The following is a 27,169-nucleotide window of genomic DNA, read 5'->3' on the forward strand; positions in this document are numbered from 1 at the left end:
GGGTAGGGTCAATTATGACCGATCCTTATAAAATTTTAAAGAGATTTAGGTTCCCATAAAACATGTTTGTGCCGAATTTCACCGCTATTGGTTCTTCCCTTAGCAAGTTATGACGATAAAGTCATTTTCTGAAGGGGACTTTATATGGGGGGTAGGGTCAATTATGACCGATCCTTATAAAATTTTACAAGAGATTTAGGTTCCCATAAAACATGTTTGTGCCGAATTTCACCGCTATTGGTGCTTTCTTAGCAGTTTAGTTAGGCGATAAAGTCATTTTCTGAAGGGGACTTTATATGGGGGGTAGGGTCAATTATGGACCGATCCTTATAAAATTCTACGAAGAGATTTAGGTTCCCATAAAACATGTTTGTGCCGAATTTCACCGCTATTGGTTCTTCCCTTAGCAAGTTATGAGCGATAAAGTCATTTTCTGAGGGGGCCTTATATGGGGGCTAGGCGAAATTGTGGACCGATATTGCCCATTTTCAATACCAAACAAACTGCATCAACTAGAAGTATCTGTGCAAAATTTCAGCTCGCTAGCTGCTTCCATTTGGACTCTATCGTGTTTCAACAGACAGACGACAGACAGACAGACAGACGGACAGACGGACAGGCGGACAGACGGACGGACATGGCTAGATCGTCTTAGAATCTAAGGACCCAGAATATATATACTTTTATGGGTCTTAGACGAATATTTCAATGTGTTACAAACGGAATGACAAAACAATATACCCCCCATCTTTTTTGATGGTGGGTATAAAAAAGGTAATAAAACACATGCCGAAAGTTGCTATTTATTTATATTTTCATTATGTCCTTTCTGGAGTTTGGTCTACAAATTTAATGTTAGACAATTTATTTTTTCGGGACTTGGGTGAATGGACAATCATCAAAATGAAGAAGTAGAAAACCTTTGTTAAGCATATACTTAAATATAATTTAGCAAAAATATATATATATATTTTTATATGTCTTTTGCAAAAAAAAAATCTTTAAGTAACATTCCGAAAATGAATATTTACTTAAGGTAAATTTATGAGATTTTTTTTCTGCTGTAGTTGTTGTTTTATGAAGTCTTCGTACATTGTTACACACTCGTATATGTATGTAATTTGTTGCTACTGTACGTATGAGTCATTTTATTTGAGAAGACATGACAGAAGAAAATGTATTTGTATCTTTCTATTGCTTTCATTTGTTTCGGCGTTATTATTATTTTTTACTTGTTCTAGAGGCAGAATGTTTATAAAAGAAATGAAGAAAAAGTAAATAGACTTGAAATGAATTGTTGTTTTATGAGAAGACAAATGTAGAAAGAAGTCTGTAGGTCTAAGTCTGAAAACAAGGTAATAATAAGGATTGTTTTATTTCTTTTATTATTACATTTCTTTCTGGAGAAGAATGTGGCATAAGGAGGCTGCTTAGGTTTGGGTTTTGGATTGTTAGGACTAATGAAATGTTACGTAGAACTTTAATTTGTTGTTTTTGTTTTGTTAATAAAAAGGTCTAATATTTATGGTGCTCTCGTGTAAACGAGCTTCTTCTGGTCTGAGATAATGGACTAGTATTAAATATTAAAGTTGATTTTTTTAAATTTAATAAGTCTTTAGGAAACTACTGAATGAACTCAAGAATTAAAGATTTTTTTAATTTTTATAAGAAACATGTTGTTCACTTGCTATTTAGCACTAGTTCAATATGAGCTCAGTTCCGTTCCAGTTCTATCTAGTTCTGTTCTAGTTCTGTTCTAGTTCTGTTCTAGTTCTGTTCTAGTTCTGTTCTAGTTTTGTTCTAGTTCTGTTCTAGTTCTGTTCTAGTTCTGTTCTAGTTCTGTTCTAGTTTCTGTTCTAGTTCAGTTCTAGTTCTGTTCTAGTTCTGTTCTAGTTCTGTTCTAGTTCTAGTTCTAGTTCTAGTTGTTCTAGTTCTGTTCTAGTTCTGTTCTAGTTCTGTTCTAGTTCTGTTCTAGTTCTGTTCTAGTTCTGTTCTAGTTCTGTTCTAGTTCTAGTTTTCTAGTTCTGTTCTAGTTCTAGTTCAGTTCTAGTTTCTGTTTAGTTCTGTTCTAGTTCGGTTCTAGTTCTGTTCTAGTTCTCTTCTAGTTCTGTTCTAGTTCTGTTCTAGTTCTGTTCTAGTTCTGTTCTAGTTCTGTTCTAGTTCTGTTCTAGTTCTAGTTCTGTTCTAGTTCTGTTCTAGTTCTGTTCTAGTTCTGTTCTAGTTCTGTTCTAGTTCTGTTCTAGTTCTGTTCTAGTTCTGTTCTAGTTATGTTCTAGTTCTGTTCTAGTTCTGTTCTAGTTCTGTTCTAGTTCTGTTCTAGTTCTGTTCTAGTTCTGTTCTAGTTCTGTTCTAGTTCTGTTCTAGTTCTATTCTAGTTCTGTTCTAGTTCTGTTCTAGTTCTGTTCTAGTTCTGTTCTAGTTCTGTTCTAGTTATGTTCTAGTTCTGTTCTAGTTCTGTTCTAGTTCTGTTTAGTTCTAGTTCTGTTCTAGTTCTGTTCTGTCTGTTCTAGTTCTGTCTGATCTAGTTCTAGTTCTGTTCTAGTTCTGTCCTAGTTCTGTTCTAGTTCAGTTCTAGTTCAGTTCTAGTTCAGTTCTAGTTCAGTTCTAGTTCAGTTCTAGTTCAGTTCTAGTCAGTTCTAGTTCAGTTCTAGTTCAGTTCTACTTCAGTTCTAGTTCAGATCTAGTTCAGTTCTAGTTCAGTTCTAGTTCAGTTCTAGTTCAGTTCTAGTTCAGTTCTAGTTCTGTTCTAGTTCTAGTTCTGTTCTAGTTCTGTTCTAGTTCTGTTTTTGTTCTGTTCTAGTTCTGTTCTAGTTCTGTTCTGTTCTGTTCTGTTCTAGTTCTAGTTCTAGTTCTGTTCTAGTTCTGTTCTAGTTCTGTTCTAGTTCTGTTCTAGTTCTGTTCTAGTTCTGTTCTAGTTCTGTTCTAGTTCTGTTCTAGTTCTGTTCTAGTTCTGTTCTAGTTCTGTTCTAGTTCTGTTCTAGTTCTATTCTAGTTCTGTTCTAGTTCTGTTCTAGTTCTGTTCTAGTTTCTGTTCTAGTTCTGTTCTAGTTCTGTTCTAGTTCTGTTCTAGTTCTGTTCTAGTTCTGTTCTAGTTCTGTTCTAGTTCTAGTTCTAGTCTATTCTAGTTCTGTTCTAGTTCTGTTCTAGTTCTGTTCTAGTTCTGTTCTAGTTCTGTTCTAGTTCTGTTCTAGTTCTGTTCTAGTTCTGTTCTAGTTCTGTTCTAGTTCTGTTCTAGTTCTGTTCTAGTTCTGTTCTAGTTCTGTTCTAGTTCTGTTCTAGTTCTGTTCTAGTTATGTTCTAGTTCTGTTCTAGCTCTGTTCGAGTTCAGAGCTAATTGAGTTATAATTCAGTGCCAATCATGTAACAATAAATCCACAATTTAAGAATATTTCAAAACATATGTACTAATTTTGTGTTTTTTCTTTATTTTTCAGATTAATACCACAGCTGTTGAACTTTAATTAACTATTTGATAAGGTAAATATGTTTACAAATGTATATTTTTCACTATTTAATTAAGTTAGCTAAGATTTCATTTAATTCATTTAATTCCAAACTATTATTTTTGATTCAATCAAAAAATTCCATAAGAATTTTTTTGGCTTTTTGCACTTCAATCTATGATTTTTCCTTAGGCATTTCAACAATTTCATTGACTCCAAAACACTTGTTCATTATTAATCGAAGACAAAAATTCACTGTCAACAGGTCGTTTAGACATTATAGCCAAATTGAAACCAGTTAAGTTGTTCAAAATTTATCTTAATCTGAGCATGAGAGGAAAGAATAACACGATAAAACAAAACTGCCAAAGTAAAAGAAAATTCTTTAATCAAATAATACGAAAACTGTCAGAGCAAGACATTGAGAGTAAGTAACATACAACAGCTGCACCGACACAAAATAATGTTTGTTACACAGAACTGAACATTAGAAAATGTCAAATAGCAAATGTACCAAAAACAAAATAAATAGAAAAATTGTAGAAAAAAACTTAAAATAGTACAAAGTAAAATAGCAAATGGAAAAAGGCCATAGGGAAAACAGACATATAAATCTGAAAGATATAGACAGTTAGAACAAAAAGCCAGTCTGAGATACGATGACTGCAACATAGCAAATAGCTAAGGTCATTTACAAAACACACTTACTTCGTAACCTAAGTATTTTTAACGAAATAAAAAATTCAAGTGTTACCATTGAAAAATCCCAAGAAATAAAAATGTTTGCTACATTTAAAACAAACAAGCCAACTGAACCCTGCAACCAACCAAACTATCAACCGTCCGTCCGTCCGGTGAACCAACCGTCCAGCATTATATTTTTGGGCAGACAGAAACAAACGTTTTTCTCTACTACCAAATGACAGCAACAAATAACATGCACAGATATTGACAATGTACATGACCAATAACGCCAATGGTGGCTGGTATTCCAGAGAAGTACTAAAGATTTTAGTGAAATGGAAAAAAAACGAATAAAAACTAAAAAATTTGAAATGAAAAATCCATTGGTTCTTACAATTGATACGTGCATATGCACAAATAATGCAGAGATATTTTTCTTACTTTTTTGTTTGTTTGATTTTAGAGTTTTTTCGGGTTTAAGTTTTGCAGTTTAAAGCAATGATGCTGAAATCTAATACCCCCAAGAATGTAAAGTTTGAAATAAAGCATACAGACATATACGGATACACACTCATTGAGAAGGCTCTTGCATTGAAGTGCACCACACACTCGTAGAGTCACTTAAAATGTTTTCAGTCAGAGTGAGCAATTAGAAAGGAACGATTTTAATTTTAGTCCACTTCAGTTCTTGAACTGTTCTAGTTCTGTTCTGGATCTGGTCTAGTTCTGTTGTAGGTCTGTTCTAGTTCTGTTCTAGTTCTGTTCTAGTTCTATTCTAGTTCTGTTCTAGTTCTGTTCTAGTTCTGTTCTAGTTCTGTTCTAGTTCTGTTCTAGTTCTGTTCTAGTTCTGTTCTAGTTCTGTTCTAGTTCTGTTCTAGTTCTGTTCTAGTCTGTTCTAGTTCTGTTCTAGTTCTGTTCTAGTTCTGTTCTAGTTCTGTTCTAGTTCTGTTCTAGTTCTGTTCTAGTTCTGTTCTAGTTCTGTTCTAGTTCTGTTCTAGTTCTGTTCTAGTTCTGTTCTAGTTCTGTTCTAGTTCTGTTCTAGTTCTGTTCTAGTTCTGTTCTAGTCTGTTCTAGTTTGTTCTAGTTCTGTTCTAGTTCTGTTCTAGTTCTAGTTCTGTTCTAGTTCTGTTCTAGTTCTGTTCTATTTCTGTTCTAGTTCTGTTCTATTTCTGTTCTAGTTCTGTTCTAGTTCTGTTCTAGTTCTGTTCTAGTTCTGTTCTAGTTCTGTTCTAGTTCTGTTCTAGTTCTGTTCTAGTTTGTTCTAGTTCTGTTCTAGTTCTGTTCTAGTTCGTTCTAGTTCTGTTCTAGTTCTGTTCTAGTTCTGTTCTAGTTCTGTTCTAGTTCTGTTCTAGTTCTGTTCTAGTTCTATTCTGTTCTATTCTAGTTCTGTTCTAGTTCTGTTCTGTTCTGTTCTAGTGTTCTAGTTTGTCTAGTTCTGTTCTAGTTCTGTTCTAGTTCTGTTCTAGTTCTGTTCTAGTTCTGTTCTAGTTCTGTTCTAGTTCTGTTCTAGTTCTGTTCTAGTCTGTTCTAGTTCTGTTCTAGTTCTGTTCTAGTTCTGTTCTAGTTCTGTTCTAGTTCTGTTCTAGTTCTGTTCTAGTTCTGTTCTAGTTCTGTTCTAGTTCTGTTCTATTCTGTTCTAGTTCTGTTCTAGTTCTGTTCTAGTTCTGTTCTAGTTCTGTTCTAGTTCTGTTCTAGTTCTGTTCTAGTTCTGTTCTAGTTGTTCTAGTTCTGTTCTAGTTCTGTTCTAGTTCTGTTCTAGTTCTGTTCTAGTTCTGTTCTAGTTCTGTTCTAGTTCTGTTCTAGTTCTGTTCTAGTTCTGTTCTAGTTCTGTTCTAGTTCTGTTCTAGTTCTGTTCTAGTTCTGTTCTAGTTCTGTTCTAGTTCTGTTCTAGTTCTGTTCTAGTTCTGTTCTAGTTCGTTCTAGTTCTTTCTAGTTCTGTTCTAGTTCTGTTCTAGTTCTGTTCTAGTTCTGTTCTAGTTCTGTTCTAGTTCTGTTCTAGTTCTGTTCTAGTTCTGTTCTAGTTCTGTTCTAGTTCTGTTCTAGTTCTGTTCTAGTTCTGTTCTAGTTCTGTTCTAGTTCTGTTCTAGTTCTGTTCTAGTTCTGTTCTAGTTCTGTTCTAGTTCTGTTCTAGTTCTGTTCTAGTTCTGTTCTAGTTCTGTTCTAGTTCTGTTCTAGTTATGTTCTAGTTCTGTTCTAGTTCTGTTCTGTTCTGATCTGTTCTAGTTCTGTTCTAGTTCTGTTCTAGTTCTGTTCTAGTTCTGTTCTAGTTCTGTTCAAGTTTGTTCTATTTCTCTGCTAATTTCATTCCTAGTCTATTTGAGCTTTTCCGATCGCCCTGTATTTCTTTCATTGACAAAATTGTCATCTGTATGCTCTACATGTGGCTGCCTGTATGTGAAAAGTATCCATGACCAGTATGTTTGTATTCCACTTTTGTGCAAAAATGGTTCCAATGCAATATATGGTCAATTTTTGTATATGGTACGGTATTGTCTATGCACGTACAGGCACGTTACTTTTCAACTCATTCGATATGTGGTATATGAATTCAAATATTTGCAAATTATTTATGTATGGAGTTTTTTATGCAGCAGCCCCAGAGTGTATTTTTTTTTTTTTTTTGGAAATGTTTTTTGTTTGTTAAAATGAGAAATATTTTCTGTTTTGAAGGCCTCGAAAGTTTAAAGGCAATTTTTGAATGCAAAAAACTTATTGACAAGTGTTTAGTAGGAAATATGTATTTTTGGAATTCTTTAGATAGAAGTTTATAGAAACAATATCATTTGCTTTTATTAAATTAAATTTTTGTTATTTACATACATTTATTTTAAAGTTTTTCCCTCTATTGAGTATTATAAGTAATAACTTTTTTATAATTTTTTACTTTCAAATTACTTCGAGTTGTTCTGTGTTCATTTAGTGATTTATTTTAAATGTAATTTATATCATTTGATTAACAAAAGTAAAAACATAACCAAACTACATGTATTTATTTGATTTAAATGACCCACCTTTATTTTTTTGTAAAACAGAAACAAAATTTGTACATGTTTTAAAATCTATTGCATTGTTTTTATTAAATGTTAACATAAATCTCCAACAATTTAACAATAGTTTTTTTAAAAACCAGTCTATAGAATGTTAAAAACATTAAAAACAAAAAAAGTAAAAAAAAAACATCAACTACACATTTATGAAACAACATGAAAACAATGAAATTGAAAATGTATACAAAAATGTGCTAAACAAAAAAATCGATAAAAAAAATTTAAAAAAATACAAGTTTTTATTTTGTTGGTATAAAAAAGGGCTGGAAATGATATCAGAATAGCCAAGAATTCCAACTACACTTTCCAAAGAAAGGTTACAAACTTATTGAATGTTCCCAACAAAACTTTGCTTTTGGTAGGGTACTGTAGAAAAAATATATAATTTGAATATAAACGTACATAAATACTTGTATGCTTGTATGTCTATAAAAATAATAAATAAAAATCACATGAATGGTTGCTCTATAAATCTGATAAGAAAAACTGAAGTAAACAGGGTGCTTCGCAAGTTCTACTAAAATTGAAAATTACAGCTGAACTAGAACTGAACTAGAACTGAAATAGAACAGAAATAGAACAGAACTAGAACTGAACTAGAACTGAACTAGAACAGAACTAGAACAGAACTAGAACTGAACTAGAACTGAACTAGAACTGAACTAAACTGAACTAGAACTGAACTAGAACTGAACTAGAACTGAACTAGAACTGAACTAGAACTGAATTAGAACTGAACTAGAACTGAATTAGAAACTGAACTAGAACTGAACTAAAACTGAACTAGAACTAGAACTGAACTAGAACTGAACTAGAACTGAACTAGAACTGAACTAGACTGAACTAGAAACTGAACTAGAACTGAACTAGAACTGAACTAGAACTGAACTAGAACTGAACTAGAACTGAACTAGAACTGAACTAGAACTGAACTAGAAGACTAGACTGAACTAGAACTGAACTAGAACTGAACTAGAACTGAACTAGAACTGAACTAGAACTGAACTAGAACTGAACTAGAACTGAACTAGAACTGAACTAGAACTGAACTAGAACTGAACTAGAACTGAACTAGAACTGAACTAGAACTGAACTAGAACTGAACTAGAACTGAACTAGAACTGAACTAGAACTGAACTAGAACTGAACTAGAACTGAACTAGAACTGAACTAGAACTGAACTAGAACTGAACTAGAACTGAACTAGAACTGAACTAGAACTGAACTAGAACTGAACTAGAACTGAACTAGAACTGAACTAGAACTGAACTAGAACTGAACTAGAACTGAACTAGAACTGAACTAGAACTGAACTAGAACTGAACTAGAACTGAACTAGAACTGAACTAGAACTGAACTAGAACTGAACTAGAACTGAACTAGAACTGAACTAGAACTGAACTAGAACTGAACTAGAACTGAACTAGAACTGAACTAGAACTGAACTAGAACTGAACTAGAACTGAACTAGAACTGAACTAGAACTGAACTAGAACTGAACTAGAACTGAACTAGAACTGACTAGAACTAAACTGAACTAAACTAGAACTAAACTAGAACTGAACTAGAGAACTGAACTAGAACTGAAACTAAACTGAACTATAACTGAACTAGAACTGAACTAGAACTGAACTAGAACTGAACTAGAACTGAACTAGAACTGAACTAGAACTGAACAGAACTGAACTAGAACTGAACTAGAACTGAACTAGAACTGAACTAGAACTGAACTAGAACTGAACTAGAACTGAACTAGAACTGAACTAGAACTGAACTAGAACTGAACTAGAACTGAACTAGAACTGAAACTAGAACTGAACTAGAACTGAACTAGAACTGAACTAGAACTGAACTAGAACTGAACTAGAACTGAACTAGAACTGAACTAGAACTGAACTAGAACTGAACTAGAACTGAACTAGAACTGAAACTAGAACTGAACTAGAACTGAACTAGAACTGAACTAGAACTGAACTAGAACTGAACTAGAACTGAACTAGAACTGAACTAGAACTGAACTAGAACTGAACTAGAACTGAACTAGAACTGAACTAGAACTGAACTAGACTGAACTAGAACTGAACTAGAACTGAACTAGAACTGAACTAGAAACTGAACTAGAACTGAACTAGAACTGAACTAGAACTGAACTAGAACTGAACTAGAACTGAACTAGAACTGAACTAGAACTGAACTAGAACTGAACTAGAACTGAACTAGAACTGAACTAGAACTGAACTAGAACTGAACTAGAACTGAACTAGAACTGAACTAGAACTGAACTAGAACTGAACTAGAACTGAACTAGAACTGAACTAGAACTGAACTAGAACTGAACTAACTGAACTAGAACTGAACTAGAACTGAACTAGAACTGAACTAGAACTGAACTAGAACTGAACTAGAACTGAACTAGAACTGAACTAGAACTGAACTAGAACTGAACTAGAACTGAACTAGAACTGAACTAGAACTGAACTAGAACTGAACTAGAACTGAACTAGAACTGAACTAGAACTGAACTAGAACTGAACTAGAACTGAACTAGAACTGAACTAGAACTGAACTAGAACTGAACTAGAACTGAACTAGAACTGAACTAGAACTGAACTAGAACTGAACTAGAACTGAACTAGAACTGAACTAGAACTGAACTAGAACTGAACTAGAACTGAACTAGAACTGAACTAGAACTGAACTAGAACTGAACTAGAACTGAACTAGAACTGAACTAGAACTGAACTAGAACTGAACTAGAACTGAACTAGAACTGAACTAGAACTGAACTAGAACTGAACTAGAACTGAACTAGAACTGAACTAGAACTGAACTAGAACTGAACTAGAACTGAACTAGAACTGAACTAGAACTGAACTAGAACTGACTAAACTGAACTAGAACTGAACTAGAACTGAACTAGAACTGAACTAGAACTGAACTAGAACTGAACTAGAACTGAACTAGGACTGAACTAGAACTGAACTAGAACTGAACTAGAACTGAACTAGAACTGAACTAGAACTGAACTAGAACTGAACTAGAACTGAACTAGAACTGAACTAGAACTGAACTAGAACTGAATTAGAACTGAACTAGAACTGAACTAGAACTGAACTAGAACTGAACTAGAACTGAACTAGAACTGAACTAGAACTGAACTAGAACTGAACTAGAACTGAACTAGAACTGAACTAGAACTGAACGAACTGAACTAGAACTGAACTAGAAACTGAACTAGAACTGAACTAGAACTGAACTAGAACTGAACTAGAACTGAACTAGAACTGAATTAGAACTGAACTAGAACTGAACTAGAACTGAACTAGAACTGAACTAGAACTGAACTAGAACTGAACTAGAACTGAACTAGAACTGAACTAGAACTGAACTAGAACTGAACTAGAACTGAACTAGAACTGAACTAGAACTGAACTAGAACTGAACTAGAACTGAACTAGAACTGAACTAGAACTGAACTAGAACTGAACTAGAACTGAATTAGAACTGAACTAGAACTGAACTAGAACTGAACTAGAACTGAACTAGAACTGAACTAGAACTGAACTAGAACTGAACTAGAACTGAACTAGAACTGAACTAGAACTGAACTAAACTGAACTAGAACTGAACTAGAACTGAACTAGAACTGAACTAGAACTGAACTAGAACTGAACTAGAACTGAACTAGAACTGAACTAGAACTGAATTAGAACTGAACTAGAACTGAACTAGAACTGAACTAGAACTGAACTAGAACTGAACTAGGACTGAACTAGAACTGAACGGACTGAACTAGAACTGAACTAGAACTGAACTAGAACTGAACTAGAACTGAACTAGAACGGAACTAGAACGGAACTAGAACTGAACTAGATACTAGAACTGAACTAGATCTGAACTAGAACTGAACTATAGTTTATTTTATTGTTTAGTTTATAGTCCCCTCTTGCCTATATTCTACTTTAGTCGAGTATAGTCCAGCCTATAACAAACTCTATAGTCTAGTCCATTGTCCACTCCAGGATGTAGTTTATAGTCTAGTCAATAGTCAACTCTATAGTCTATTCCATTGTCCAGACTATAATTTACTCGATAGTCTTGTTTATAGTCAATTCTATCATCTATATATTCTTATTGAGCATCATTAACTTGACATTTTTTTTCTCTTATTCACTTCATTGTTTTCCAAATTTGTAGTTATTATTTCCGCTCATCCTGTCGTATTTTGTTTCACTTTATATGCAAATTTTTTACCAGTTTATTATTAAATTATTACATTTTTTTGCACAATTTATTTACAATTAAATTTAGCACGTTATAGATACTTATAAACATTTATATTTCAGTTTCGGTATTTCCTTTATCTGCTGAAAATTGAAAACGACCAAACGTGTTAAATTTATTTTATTACTAAAGTGATATTTTGTTTAAATTTCCAAAAAAAACAACGTATAAGCAGAAAAAATGCAATTAAAACTTTACACTAGGATACAGAGAAATAATAACGTTAACAAATGCCAAAAACGTTACCTGATATAGTCCAAATATATTTTCCTAGAATGCAACTCACGTTAAACTAAATTTGGTTAAAACAATTGAGGCAAAGTCAATTGATAAGTTTATATGTATTGTAGTTTATACGTTTGCATACTACGTTATTTCGATCTTTTTTCACAAAAATTGCTCTTTTTAGAGGCATTTTCTATGTAGATTTCGTTAGTTGGCTTTTATTTTGTTTTTTGTTTACTAGCAACATGTAGCATGCAGATGCATGCAGCATTGTATGAACCAGGTATGTGTTTTGTTTTTTACGAACTAGTTGGAAGACTATAGGCGGTATAGATTAATTGAAAGTGACCTAAATTTGTAACAGAAAAAAATTTAACAGAAATAGTTCGATTGTAAAATTTTTGTTTCGGCAAATACCAAAAAAATGCAATTTTAAATTGTAAATTCTTTAATTTTCCTACGACTATGATAAAGTTGCTAAAATATGTTTTAAAGTTTCTAAGCTATTTTGGTGTTATTGAAAGGGAAATTTGCTAAATTAATGGAAAATAGCTTTTTGTTTTGGAAGTTTAGAAATGTTGCAATTTGCGGCAGATATTAAAAAAGGAAAGTTTTAATTTTAAATGAAAAGTGGTTTTGAAGTAATTGCTATTTAATACAGCGGAGAAAAATCATAAAAAATATATACTATATCATAAACTAGATTAAAGCCTAAACCACAGAATAGACTATAGACTTGCCCATAGACTAGACAATAGACTTGTCCATAGACTAGACTATAGAATAGTCTATTGATTAGAATATAGAATAGAATACGCTATAGACTATACTACAGATTGGAACATAGAATAGACTATTGATCAGACTAAACTAGACTAGACTATAGACTAGACTATAAACTATACTATAGAATAGGATATAGACTAGACTATAGACTATACTATTGACTATACTATAGACTAGACTATAGAATATACTATAGACTATACTATAGACTATATTATAAACTAGACTATAGACTAGACTATAGACTAGACTATAGACTAGACTATAGACTAGACTATAGACTAGACTATAGACTAGACTATAGACTAGACTATAGACTAGACTATAGACTAGACTATAGACTAGACTATAGAATATACTATAGAATAGACTGTAGACTAGACTAGACTATAGACTAGACTATAGACTAGACTATAGACTAGACTATAGACTAGACTATAGACTAGACTATAGACTAGACTATAGACTAGACTATAGACTAGACTATAGACTAGACTATAGACTAGACGATAGACTAGACTATAGACTAGACTATAGACTAGACTATAGACTAGACTATAGAATAGACTGTAGACTAGACTAGACTATAGACTAGACTATAGACAATACAATAGACTAGACTATAGACTAGACTATAGACTAGACTATAGACTAGACTATAGACTAGACTATAGACTAGACTATAGACTAGACTATAGACTAGACTATAGGCTAGACTATAGACTAGACTATAGACTAGACTATAGACTAGACTATAGACTAGACTATAGACTAGACTATAGACTAGACTATAGACTAGACTATAGACTAGACTATAGACTAGACTATAGACTAGACTATAGACTAGACTATAGAATAGACTGTAGACTAGACTAGACTATAGACTAGACTATAGACAATACAATAGACTAGACTATAGACTAGACTATAGACTAGACTATAGACTAGACTATAGACTAGACTATACACCAGACTATACACTAGACTATAGAATAGACTATATAATAGACTATAGACTAGACTATAGACTAGACGGTAGACTGACTGTAGACTAGACTATATACTAGACTATAGACTAGACTTTAGACTAGACTATAGACTAGATTATAGACTATACTATAGAATACAAAATAGTAGACGTATATATCGTCTATAGTCTATAGATTACTCAATAGTCTAGTCTAGTCTTTAATCTAGTCTATAGTCTAGTCTATAGTCTAATCTATAGTCTAATCTGTAGTCTAGTCTATAGCATAGTATTTTGGCTTTTCTATTGCCTAATCTATAGTCTAATATATAGTCAAGTCTATAGTCTAGTCTATAGTCTAGTCTATAGTCTAGTCTATAGTCTAGTCTATAGTCTAGTCTATAGTCTAGTCTATAGTCTAGTCTATAGTCTAGTCTATAGTCTAGTCTATAGTCTAGTCTATAGTCTAGTCTATAGTCTAGTCTATAGTCTAGTCTATAGTCTAGTCTATAGTCTAGTCTATAGTCTAGTCTATAGTCTAGTCTATAGTCTAGTCTATAGTCTAGTCTATAGTCTAGTCTATAGTCTAGTCTATAGTCTAGTCTATAGTCTAGTCTATAGTCTAGTCTATAGTCTAGTCTATAGTCTAGTCTATAGTCTAGTCTATAGTCTAGTCTATAGTCTAGTCTATAGTCTAGTCTATAGTCTAGTCTATAGTCTAGTCTATAGTCTAGTCTATAGTCTAGTCTATAGTCTAGTCTTTAGTCTAGTCTATAGTCTAGTCTATAGTCTAGTCTATAGTCTAGTCTATAGTCTAGTCTATAGTCTAGTCTATAGTCTAGTCTAATCTAGTCTATAGTCTAGTCCATAGTCTGGTCTATAGTCTAGTCTATAGTCTAGTCTATAGTATAGTCTATAGTCTAGTCTATAGTCTAGTCTATAGTATGGTCAATGTCTAGTCTATAGCTCTAGTCAATAGTCTAGTCTATAGTCTAGTCAATAGTTCTAGTCTATAGTCTAGTCTATAGTCTAGTCTATAGTCTAGTCTATAGTCTAGTCTATAGTCTAGTATCAAGTCTAGGTCTATAGTCTAGTCTATAGTCTGGTCTATAGTCTGGCGTCTATAGTCTGTCTATAGTCTAGTCTATAGTCTAGTCTATAGTCTAGTCTATAGTCTAGTCTATAGTCTAGTCTATAGTCTAGTCTATAGTCTAGTCTATAGTCTAGTCTATAGTCTAGTCTATAGTCTAGTCTATGGTCTAGTCAATAGTCTAGTCTATAGTCTAGTCTATAGTCTAGTCTAGTCTATGGTCTAGTCTATAGTCTAGTCTGTAGCCTAGTCTATAGCCTAGTCTGTAGTCTAGTCTGTAGTCTAGTCTGTAGCCTAGTCTGTAGCCTAGTCTATAGTCTAGTTTATAGTCTAATCTATAGTGTAGTCTATAGTCTAGTCTATAGTGTAGTCTACAGTCTAGTCTATAATTTAGTCTATAGTCTAGTCTATAGTCTAGTCTATAGTCTAGTCTATAGTCTAGTCTATAGTCTAGTCTATAGTCTAGTCTATAGTCTAGTCTATAGTATAGTCTATAGTCTAATCTATAGTCTAGTCTATAGTCTAGTCAATAGTCTGGTCTATAGTCTAGTCTTTAGTCTAGTCTATAGTCTAGTTTATACTCTAGTCCATAATCTATTCTATAGTCTAGTTGATATTCTATTCTATAGTCTGGCCTATAGTCTATGGTTTAGTCTATATCCGATTCTATAGTCTAGTCTATTGTCTAGTATATAGTCTAGTTTAGTGTATAGTCTAGTTTATAGTCTAATCTAGAGGTCTACGTTACAGGTTTTCCTATTAATATATACAGTTTTTAAATTTCCGTTGTTTTCATCACTTCTCTAATTTTAAATGTTGTTCTATTTTATTTTTTTCACGGCCTTTTCTTTTTCCACCTTTCATGAAAAGCAATTGTCACTAAGAGCTTTCAGCTGCCTCACTTTTTTAGTATTTTACGAAACCATTTATTGTTTAGAATTTCTGTAACAAAAAGGAACTTTGTATATATTTTGTTATCCTAGATTTTTTTAATATTTTCAAAAACTATTTGTTTCTGCTTTAATAAAACAAAACAATAGCAAGTCAAGGTTTCCACTAAATTTACGTAGAAAATTGTTATTATTGTTTGTAGATAGAGAAAAAAAAAAAAAACATTTTGTTTTTTTATAAAACAAAACAGTTTTTTCTTGTTTTAACTTTGTAACATTTTTCCACTCGACTTGAGGTTTTTATTAGAGAAAAAAGTGAAAATTCAAAAATATTAAATGTAAAATAGAAACTATGTAAAACTAAAACTATTCAGGGTTAGTTAAATAAAATAAAAAACATATTTAAATAATGCAAAATTTTCTCATAGAAAATTAATATGCAAATATGTTTTTATTATTTATTTCAAACAGAAAATTTTGATGAAAGAATTTTAAGCAACAAACTTTTTTCAAAACAAATGGTAACTAACAGTGGCAGCTAAAAGTAATGGCACAGTAAACACACAGAACAGTTTACGTTTTGTCATCAATTATTTAATAAAACTGATAGTATAGTACACTATAAAAGTTATGTCCCATCTTTATTTTTATATACAGAATTCTTTAATTTTACATCTTTACTTTTGTTACCCACTATATCGATACTTAATATATAACATAACGAAAAAATTGTTCAATAAGTGTTAATTGATTTGTCATTTTGTTGTTAAATAACTTATAGCAAAAAAACAACAACTACAACAATCCTATATTATTAATGTTAATTTATGTTGTCACTTTGTAAATTCTCAATGTCTAATGAATATTTCAAATACATTTTTTATTTATATGGAAATTTCTGTATTGAGTGTTCATTGCGTTTATATTTTTAATGTATTATATAATGAAGATTGATGTCAATAAATAAACTTTGATTAAGTATTTTTTTTTTTGGAAATTATTAGAATAAAGTCTAGAGATCTAGACAATAACTTTTAAAAGATTATGACATATTTCGTCTTAACATGAGAAAATGAGGCTTAACTTAAACAAGTTTTTCTTAATATTATGTAAAATTTTTTTAAACATTAGACTACAGAAAAAACTATAGAGTAAACAAAAGACTAAGCTACAAATAAGACTAGACCATAGACTAGACTATAGACTAGAATATAAACTAGACTATAGACTAGACTATAGACTAAACTATAGACTAGACTATAGACTAGACTATAGACTAGACTATAGACTAGACTATAGACTAGACTATAGACTAGACTATAGACTAGACTATAGACTAGAATATAGACTAGACCAGACTATAGACTAGGCTATAGACTAGACTATAGACTAGACTATGACTAGACTAAGGCTAGACTATAGACTAGACTATAGACTATACAATAGCCTAAACTATACACTAGACTATAGGGTAGACTAGACTATATACTAGATTATAGACTGGAACATAGACTATACAATAGCCTATAGACTAGACAATAGTCAGTAGACTAGACAATAGACTTTAGACTAGACTATAGACCAGACTATAGATTAAACTATAGACTAGACTATAGACTAGACTATAGACTAGACTATAGACTAGACTATAGACTAGATTATAGACCAAACTATAGACTAGACTATAGACTAGACTATAGACCAAACTATAGACTAGACTATAGACTAGACTATAGACTAGACTATAGACTAGACTATAGACTAGACTATAGACTAGACTATGGACTAGACTATAGACTAGACTATAGACTAGACTATAGACTGTACTATAGGCTAGTCTATAGACTAGACTATAGACTAGACTATAGACTAGACTATAGACTAGACTATAGACTAGACTATAGACTAGACTATAGACTAGACTATAGACTAGACTATAGACTAGACTATTGACTAGACTATAGACTAGACTATAGACTAGACTATAGACTAGACTATAGACTAGACTATACACTACACTATAGACTAGACTATAGACTAGACTTTAGACTAGACTATAGATTAGACTATAGACTAGACTATAGTCTAGACTATAGATTAGACTATAGACTAGACTATAGACTAGACTATAGACTAGACTATAGAATAGACTATAGACTAGACTATAGACTAGACTATAGGGTAGACTAGACTATAGACTAGACTAGACTATATGGTAGACTAAACTATATACTAGACTATAGACTAGACTTTAGACTAGACTATAGACTGGACTATAGACAATACTTTAGAATAGACTATAGACTAGACTATATACTAGACTATGGACTAGACTTCAGACTAGACTATACTATAGACTAGACTATAGACTAGACTATAGACTAGACTAGACTATAGACTAGACTATAGACTAGACTATAGACTAGACTATAGACTAGACTATAGACTAGACTATAGACTAGACTATAGACTAAACTTTAGACAAGACTATAGACTAGACTGTAGACTAGACTATAGACTGGACTATAGACTAGATTATAGACTAGACTATAGACTAGACTATAGACTAGACTATGGGCTAGACTATAGACTAGACTATAGACTAGACTTTAGACTAGACTATAGACTAGATTACTACTTTATAGCTCAGTCCACAGTCTATTCAATAGGCTAGTCTATACCCTCTAATATAGTATATTGCATAGCCTGTAGTCGAAGCTGCACTGTAGTCTGTAGTCTAGTCTGCAGTCTAGGTTACACTCTACTCTATAGTCTAGTCTATAGCATAGTCTAGTCTACTGCCTAGTCTGTAGCATAGTCTATAGTCTAGTCTACTGCCTAGTTCATAGGATAGCCTAGAACCTATAGACTATAGTCTGTTCTATTGTATAGACTGTAATCTAATCTATAGTCGAGTCTACAGTTTAGTCTGTTGTGTAGTCTGCAGTCTAGTCTATAATATAGTATATACTTTAGACTATAGCCTAGTCTGTAGTCTAGTCTTGGACCTAGTCCATAGTCTAGTATATAGTGTAGTCTATATTTTAGTCTACAATCTAGTCTACAGTCATATTTATAGTCTAGTATATAGGCTAGTCTATTGTCTGTTCTATAGCTTAGCCTATAGTCTAGTCTCTAGTCTATTGACTATAGTCTAGTCTATTGTATAGACTGTAGTCTAGCCTGTCTAGTCGATTTTATAGACTGTAGTCTAGCCTGTAGTCCAATCTAGACTGTAGTCTGCTGTCTAGTCTATAGTCTAGGGTACACTCTAGCCTGTTGTGTAGTCTAGTCTATAGTTTAGTGTACATCCTAGCCTATAGTCTATAGCCTAGTCTATAGTCTAGTCTATAGCTTATTCTATATTCTGTTCTATAGCATAGTCTATAGTCTAGTCTATAGCCTAGTCTATAGTCTAGTCTATAGTCTAGTCTATAGTCTAGTCAATAGCCTAGTCTATAGTCTAGTCTAAAGCCTAGTCTATAGTCTAGTCTATAGCCTAGTCTATAGTCTAGTCTATAGCCTATTCTATAGTCTAGTCTAATCTATAGACTAGTCTGTGGTCTGTTCTATAGTATAGTGTATAGTCTATTCTATAGCTTTGTCTATAATCTGGTTTATAGTCTAGTCTGTATTAAAATCTATGGTCTCTTTTGCGCTTGATAGCATAAAGTTCAGTCAGTCTTGTCCATAATATTGCCTTCCACTAGTCTAATATTAGTTGTTTCATATTACGTCAACCTTTAGCCTTTTTAAGCATCTCATCTGAACTGAATATATTTATTGCATAATTCACTAACAATAAATATTATTCTTTTTAAAATCCACTTTTCAAAATCACTCATTCATTCTTGCTCAAATATTCTCATATGTCATATACTATATTTAAATAAAATAAGAAAAAAAAAAAAAAAAACTGCAAACAATTATGGTGATTTTTACCTTAAGCTGCGGCGTTGCACAACTGTGTATTTTCTTGTCACAAAATCATTGACATTTATTGAATGATTTGCATACAATTGACCTTAAATGGTGTTTTCATTTTAATAGATTTTTGAAAAAAAAATTGTTTGTATTTTTTAAAAACGAAATACTTATTAGAAACACGCATATTTATTTTATTTACTTATGACATCATTGTTTAAACAAAAATGCACATTTTTATATATAATTTTTTTTTTGCATAAATTTTAAAACAAATGTTTTAAAATTAAATTTTAATCGAAAACATATTTTTTGCGTGTTTAAAGATAATTAAGTGAATTGTTTTGAAAAAAAAAAGTAAATAAATTATTTGCAAAATCAAGATAAGCGAAAACAAATAATTAAGATCTGGTTTTTAAAAGAGGACTTTTTTGAAGTTGTTTTTGAAGAAGTTTAATTATAGAAGTGCTTTTAAGAAAAAAAGTACTTTTTTGATAAAAGTACTTTTTTTTTAAAGTTAAGAAGTGAAGAAGTTTAAAAATAAAATTGCTTTTTAAAAAAAGTACATTTTTCAAAAAAGTACTTTTTTCAAAAAAGTACTTTTTCAAAAAAGTACTATTTTAGAAAAGTACTTTTTTCAAAACATGATATACTTTTAACTACAATTTCTTTAAATTAAAAATATATCTGAAATTTCTTTCTTAAAACTATTTTGCTTGAAAAAGTACTTTTTTGTTTACAATTCTTTGAATTTAAAAAAATCTCATTAAAATGTTAATATTTTGTAATTCAAAAAATTTAATTAATTTTTCTTTCTCTCTCTATAATTATTTATTTATTTACTTGAATATTATCTGAACGTGTGTGTTCTCTAGAATCGCCTTGAATATATTAGCGTCATTTTGAAATAGCGCAACAGTAAGGTAAATAAATTAATTGCATTTTTTTTTTTTCATTTATATGCAATTTATATTTTTGCAAAACAAACACATAAAAGTTTATATTATTTAGTTAAATTCACAGCAGATTTTATTTATAATTGTACAACTTTTAGTTAAAATGCAAAACAAACGTATTTATGAGTAATAATTTTTAATACATGCCAACAGCAGCAAAAATTATTAGTTATAATATAAAAGTTGAAAAGATAACAAATTAAGTGTCATTTATTTAAAATACACCGGTTTTTAGTACAGACAGACAGACAATACAACAACGCAATAAAAGGTGGTGATGTCACCTCTTCCACGCCACGTCCAAGGTATGTTAATGTAAAAGGCAGGCTATAAGCAAGAGTCACTTGTATTTAATACAAACTTAAAATAAAAATCAAAATGTTTATATGAATACTTAAATGATAAATAACTTGTATATAGTATATTCCCAAATCATTTGTCATTCGTCTTGAAATTTACCTAAACAGCCAGGATAGGAAAAATAGCAGCAACATTTTATAAAAATATCCTTTTTGTTAAACAAAACTTTCATAAAATGTTTCAAAAAATTGCTATAAATATTGGAGAATTTAGAAACTTTTTATTTTGTTTACCTTAACACTACTATTTAGTTAAACTCTGCTGTTTTGCCATAAAGGTGCTTTTCATGTTAGACAAACAAGCGTCAAGTTTTATAATTAATGATGCAAAAATTTTGCTTGAATAATAAAATGTATTTAAAAACAAGCTTGTTAACGGTAGTAGCGTAAATCAGTGAAGAGTCGAGACTTGGCAGAGATATAATGAGCAAAAATGTGTTAAAAAAAATTCCTTAAAATATCTTGTTTTAAGGAGGGGCTAGGCTATAGAAAAGTCTACACCGTAGACAAAACTATTAACTGCAATATAGACTAGATTATATCGATTCACATTAGATCTAGTTTAGTTCTAAATCTATTCTAGTTTTGTTCCAGTTCTGTTCTAGTTCTGTTCTAGTTGTGTTCTAGTTCTGTTCTAGTTCTGTTCTAGTTCTGTACTAGTTCTGTTCTAGTTCTGTTCTAGTTCTGTTCTAGTTCTGTTCTAGTTCTGTTCTAGTTCTGTTCTAGTTCTGTTCTAGTTCTGTTCTAGTTCTGTTCTAGTTCTAGTTCTGTTCTAGTTCTGTTCTAGTTCTGTTCTAGTTCTGTTCTAGTTCTGTTCTAGTTCTGTTCTAGTTCTGTTCTAGTTCTGTTCTAGTTCTGTTCCAGTTCTGTTCTAGTTCTGTTCTAGTTCTGTTCTAGTTCTAGTTCTGTTCTAGTTCTGTTCTAGTTCTGTTCTAGTTCTGCTAGTTCTGTTCTAGTTCTGTTCTAGTTCTGTTCTAGTTCTGTTCTAGTTCTGTTCTAGTTCTGTTCTAGTTCTGTTCTAGTTCTGTTCTAGTTCTGTTCTAGTTCTGTTCTAGTTCTGTTCTAGTTCTGTTCTAGTTCTGTTCTAGTTCTGTTCTAGTTCTGTTCTAGTTCTGTTCTAGTTCTGTTCTAGTTCTGTTCTAGTTCTGTTCTAGTTCTGTTCTAGTTCTGTTCTAGTTCTGTTCTAGTTCTGTTCTAGTTCTGTTCTAGTTCTGTTCTAGTTCTGTTCTAGTTCTGTTCTAGTTCTGTTCTAGTTCTGTTCTAGTTCTGTTCTAGTTCTAGTTCTGTTCTAGTTCTGTTCTAGTTCTGTTCTAGTTCTGTTCTAGTTCTGTTCTAGTTCTGTTCTAGTTCTGTTCTAGTTCTGTTCTAGTTCTGTTCTAGTTCTGTTCTAGTTCTGTTCTAGTTCTGTTCTAGTTCTGTTCTAGTTCTGTTCTAGTTCTAGTTCTAGTTCTGTTCTAGTTCTGTTCTAGTTCTGTTCTAGTTCTGTTCTAGTTCTGTTCTAGTTCTGTTCTAGTTCTGTTCTAGTTCTGTTCTAGTTCTGTTCTAGTTCTGTTCTAGTTCTGTTCTAGTTCTGTTCTAGTTCTGCTCTAGTTCTGTTCTAGTTCTGTTCTAGTTCTGTTCCAGTTCTGTTCTAGTTCTGTTCTAGTTCTGTTCTAGTTCTGTTCTAGTTCTGTTCTAGTTCTGTTCTAGTTCTGTTCTAGTTCTGTTCTAGTTCTGTTCTAGTTCGTTTCTAGTTCTGTTCTAGTTCAGTTCTAGTTCAGTTCTAGTTCAGTTCTAGTTCTGTTCTAGTTCTGTTCTAGTTCTGTTCTAGTTCTGTTCTAGTTCTGTTCTAGTTCTGTTCTAGTTTTGTTCTAGTACTGTTCTAGTTCTGTTCTAGTTCTGTTCTAGTTCTGTTCTAGTTCTGTTCTAGTTCTGTTCCAGTTCTGTTCTAGTTCTGTTCTAGTTCTGTTCTAGTTCTGTTCTAGTTCTGTTCTAGTTCTGTTCTAGTTCATTTCTAATTATGTTCTAGTTCTCTTTAAGTTATGTTCTAATCTAGTTCCAGTTTAATTCCTTATCAAATTAAACAAATATTCTGATGTATTTATCTTTTTACTTCTTAGTTAAAGTCACAACAAATAAGTCGACTCATTCTGTCTTTGATGTTGGTCGAAACCATATGACCTCAAACATCTTACTGTTGTGACACAAACAAATCAAATATTGTAGGTCATGCTAATGACTTGTCACCAACTGACATAACATCATTATGGTTCTTTATTTTTTACAAAATCCTTAAATCGTTTACAGAAGTTTTGCCAGAAAAAACTAAAACTTTTAATTGTCATTGACTTGTCTAACACACTACTTTGTTAAACTAACACAACTATGACGAACGGACAAAAAGAAAGTGTTGCAAATAAGCTGAAAAAAATATGTCAAAGCTGATATTAGAAAACTAGACCGTCCGTCATATACATGTAATAGAATGTAAGTAAACACTTGAAAAAGTTGTTGAATTTTGCTGCTACTGCTATCAAGACTTCTGGTCTAACAGTGTTTTTTTTTTAAAGCTTTTGAAAACCACAAAATAAATATGACACACTCTTACAAAACTTCAAATATATGAAAAAAATTAACGAAGAGAAAAAGCAAGATGGAATTGTATTTGTTATAAAAATAACTGAAATATATGTTGCCAAAAATAACATACATATGTACGTTGTATATCTATGGTCCATATCTTAAAGTGTCAGTTCAAAAAAAAAAAAAAAAAATTACAAAACAAACGAAAATTCTATAACAAACATTGTTTGTCAAGTACCCACTTCTGTTGTTGACATCAAGAAGATCCACTCAAGTTTTGTGTTGGTTTTTTTTTCAGTATTTTTTCGTTTGTTAAACATACACACAACTAGCACACTTATTTCTTTGAGTGCAGGGCTTTGTGGTATTTACGACAGCTCCCATGAGATTTAAAATGCGACTAGACTATACTATAGACTAGACTATAGACTATACAATAGACTAGCCTATAGACTAGACTATAGACTAGACTATAGACTAGACTATAGACTAGACTATAGACTAGACTATAGACTAGACTATAGACTAGAATATAGACTAGACTATAGACTAGACTATAGACTAGACTATAGACTAGACTATAGACTAGAATATAGACTAGACTATAGACTAGACTATAGAATAGACTATAGACTAGACTATAGACTAGACTATAGACTAGACTATAGACTAGACTATAGACTAGACTATAGACTAGACTATAGACTAGACTATAGACTAGACTATAGATTAGACTATAGACTAGACTATAGACTAGACTATAGACTAGACTATAGACTAGACTATAGACTAGACTATAGACTAGACTATAGACTAGACTATAGACTAGACTATAGACTAGACTATAGACTAGACTATAGACTAGACTATAGACTAGACTATAGACTAGATAGCAGACTATAGACTAGACTATAGACTAGACTATAGACTAGACTATAGACTAGACTATAGACTAGACTATAGACTAGACTATAGACTAGACTATACTAGACTATAGACTAGACTATAGACTAGACTATAGACTAGACATAGACTATAGACTAGACTATAGACTAGACTATGACTATACTATAGACTAGACTATAGACTAGACTATAGACTAGACTATAGACTAGACTATAGACTAGACTATAGACTAGACTATAGACTAGACTATAGACTAGACTATAGACTAGACTATAGACTAGACTATAGACTAGACTATAGACTAGACTATAGACTAGACTATAGACTAGACTATAGACTAGACTATAGACTAGACTATAGACTAGACTATAGACTAGACTATAGACTAGACTATAGACTAGACTATAGACTAGACTATAGACTAGACTATAGACTAGACTATAGACTAGACTATAGACTAGACTATAGACTAGACTATAGACTAGACTATAGACTAGACTATAGACTAGACTATAGACTAGACTATAGACTAGACTAGACTAACTATAGACTAGACTATAGACTATACTATAAACTAGACTATAGACTAGACTAGAGTAGACTAGACTAGACTAGACTAGACTATAGACTAGACTATAGACTAGACTATAGACTAGACTATAGACTAGACTAGACTAGACTAGACTAGACTAGACTAGACTATAGACTAGACTAGAGTAGACAAGACTAGACTATAGACTAGACTATAGGCTAGACTATAGACTAGACTATAGACTATCCTATAGACCAGACTATAGACTAGACTATAGACTAGACTATAGACTAGACTATAGACTAGACTATAGACTAGACTATAGACTAGACTGTAGGCTAGACTATAGACTAGACTATAGACTAGACTAAAGACTAGACTATAGACTAGACTATAGACTAGACTATAGACTAGACTATAGACTAGAATATAAACTAAACTATAGACTAGACTATAGACTATACTATAGACTAAACTATATACTAGACTATAAACTAGACTATAGACTAGACTATAGACTAGACTATAGACTAGACTATAAACTAGACTATAGACTAGACTACAGACTAGACTATAAACTAGACTATAAACTAGACTATAGACTAGACTATAGACTAGACTATAGACTAGACTATAGACTAGACTATAGACTAGACTATAGACTAGACTATAGACTAGACTATAGACTAGACTATAGACTAGACTATAGACTAGACTATAGACTAGACTATAGACTAGACTATAGACTAGACTATAGACTAGACTATAGACTAGACTATAGACTAGACTATAGACTAGACTATAGACTAGACTATAGACTAGACTATAGACTAGACTATAGACTAGACTATAGACTAGACTATAGACTAGACTATAGACTAGACTATAGACTAGACTATAGACTAGACTATAGACTAGACTATAGACTAGACTATAGACCAGACTATAGAATAGACTATTGACTAAAATATAATATATAGACTAGACTATGGACTAGACTATAGACTAGACTATAGACTAGACTATAGACTAGACTATAGACTAGACTATAGACTAGACTATAGACTAGACTATAGACTAGACTGTAGACTAGACTATAGACTAGACTATAGACTAGACTATAGACTAGATTATAGACTAGATTATAGACTAGATTATAGACTAGACTATAGACTAGACTATAGACTAGACTATAGACTAGACTATAGACTAGACTACAGACTAGACTATAAACTAGACTATAAACTAGACTATAGACTAGACTAGAATATAGACTAGACTATAGACTAGACTATAGACTAGACTATAGAATAGACTATTGACTAAAATATAGACTAGACTACAGACTAGACTATAGACTAGACTATAGACTAGACTATAAAGACTATAGACTAGACTATAGACTAGACTATAGACTAGACTATAGACTAGACTAAATATAGACTAGACTAGACTATAGACTAGACTATAGACTATACTATAGACTAGACTATAGACTAGACTATAGACTAGACTATAGACTAGACTATAGACTAGACTATAGGATAGACTATAGACTAGACTATAGGCTAGACTATAGACTAGACTATAGACTAGACTATAGGCTAGACTATAGACTAGACTATAGACTAGACTATAGACTAGACTATAGACTAGACTAAAGACTAGACTAGACTACATTATAGGCATCCTCGAACTGCAGGGTATAGCTTGCACAGTTTTTTCAAAGCTGCTTTTACTATTTGCAGTGGTAGTACTACTACTACTAGTCTTCCACATAGAGAATTCTTAATACTTTAACCTTGTTATGTTATTTTTCTAATTTCATTAAAGTAATTTAATCTTTTTATTTTAGTTTTTATTATTTCTCTATTCTAGCATATTTTCCTGCTTATTTTTGTTTGTGTTATTTTTTTCATAGAAAAAAAATTTTGTTTAAATGACCTTTTCCGCCATCGCTGAAGGGGCAGGAGAAGGTAAAATCCTTTTTTTATATTTCTGTTTCATTTACTTAGAAACGTAAAACAAAATGTGAAATAAATTGTGGGTTTTGAAGTTGTACAAAAAATTCTTTAGCTTCTTTCGTTACGTTATTCTGGGGAAAATTAGGTCATGTTTAATTTTTTTCTCTCATTTCTTTTTTTTTTTTTGTCCATTTGTTCAATGATTTTATTTTTAGTTTCATGCTGCAGCCATTTAACGTGAACATTTGGCCATTTCACGGTTTTAGGTTCCGTTCTTTTTTCTTGGTCTTCTTTTTTGCGTTTTTCCATTTTAACTAGGTAGGGGTGTTGTTTGTTGCCAGTAGTTGGCCCTTGGACAAACCTATTAAACGGTTGTCGCATTTCACGGTTATTGCATTTAGTTTTTCATTTCTGTTCTTTTTTCTAGCTTTTAAAATACTGCTACAATTGCTTGTTTATTTCATTTCCGTTTTATTTTTCTAGTTCTTTTGATTATTAGTGCTTTTTCTCGTTGCTTTTATCTGTTTTGGCATCTGCTTAGAGTTTTCAA

At 31.8% G+C, this 27,169-nt stretch overlaps 1 long non-coding RNA gene across 1 annotated transcript in view; it reads left to right on the plus strand.

The window, feature by feature from the left end:
- Nucleotides 1–3,432: 3,432 nt before the first annotated feature.
- The window catches only part of LOC119609633, a 73,780-nt gene continuing 50,043 nt past the window's right edge, over nucleotides 3,433–27,169 (plus strand). The window contains exon 1 of the long non-coding RNA XR_005231944.1: nucleotides 3,433–3,477. This is a non-coding gene — a long non-coding RNA (uncharacterized LOC119609633). The remainder of the gene's footprint in view (nucleotides 3,478–27,169) is intronic.

This window comes from Lucilia sericata, unplaced genomic scaffold, assembly GCF_015586225.1.
Source record: "Lucilia sericata isolate MDLA Ls3-8-SP2 unplaced genomic scaffold, ASM1558622v1 Contig001022F_arrow, whole genome shotgun sequence".
Classification (NCBI taxonomy): domain Eukaryota; kingdom Metazoa; phylum Arthropoda; class Insecta; order Diptera; family Calliphoridae; genus Lucilia; species Lucilia sericata.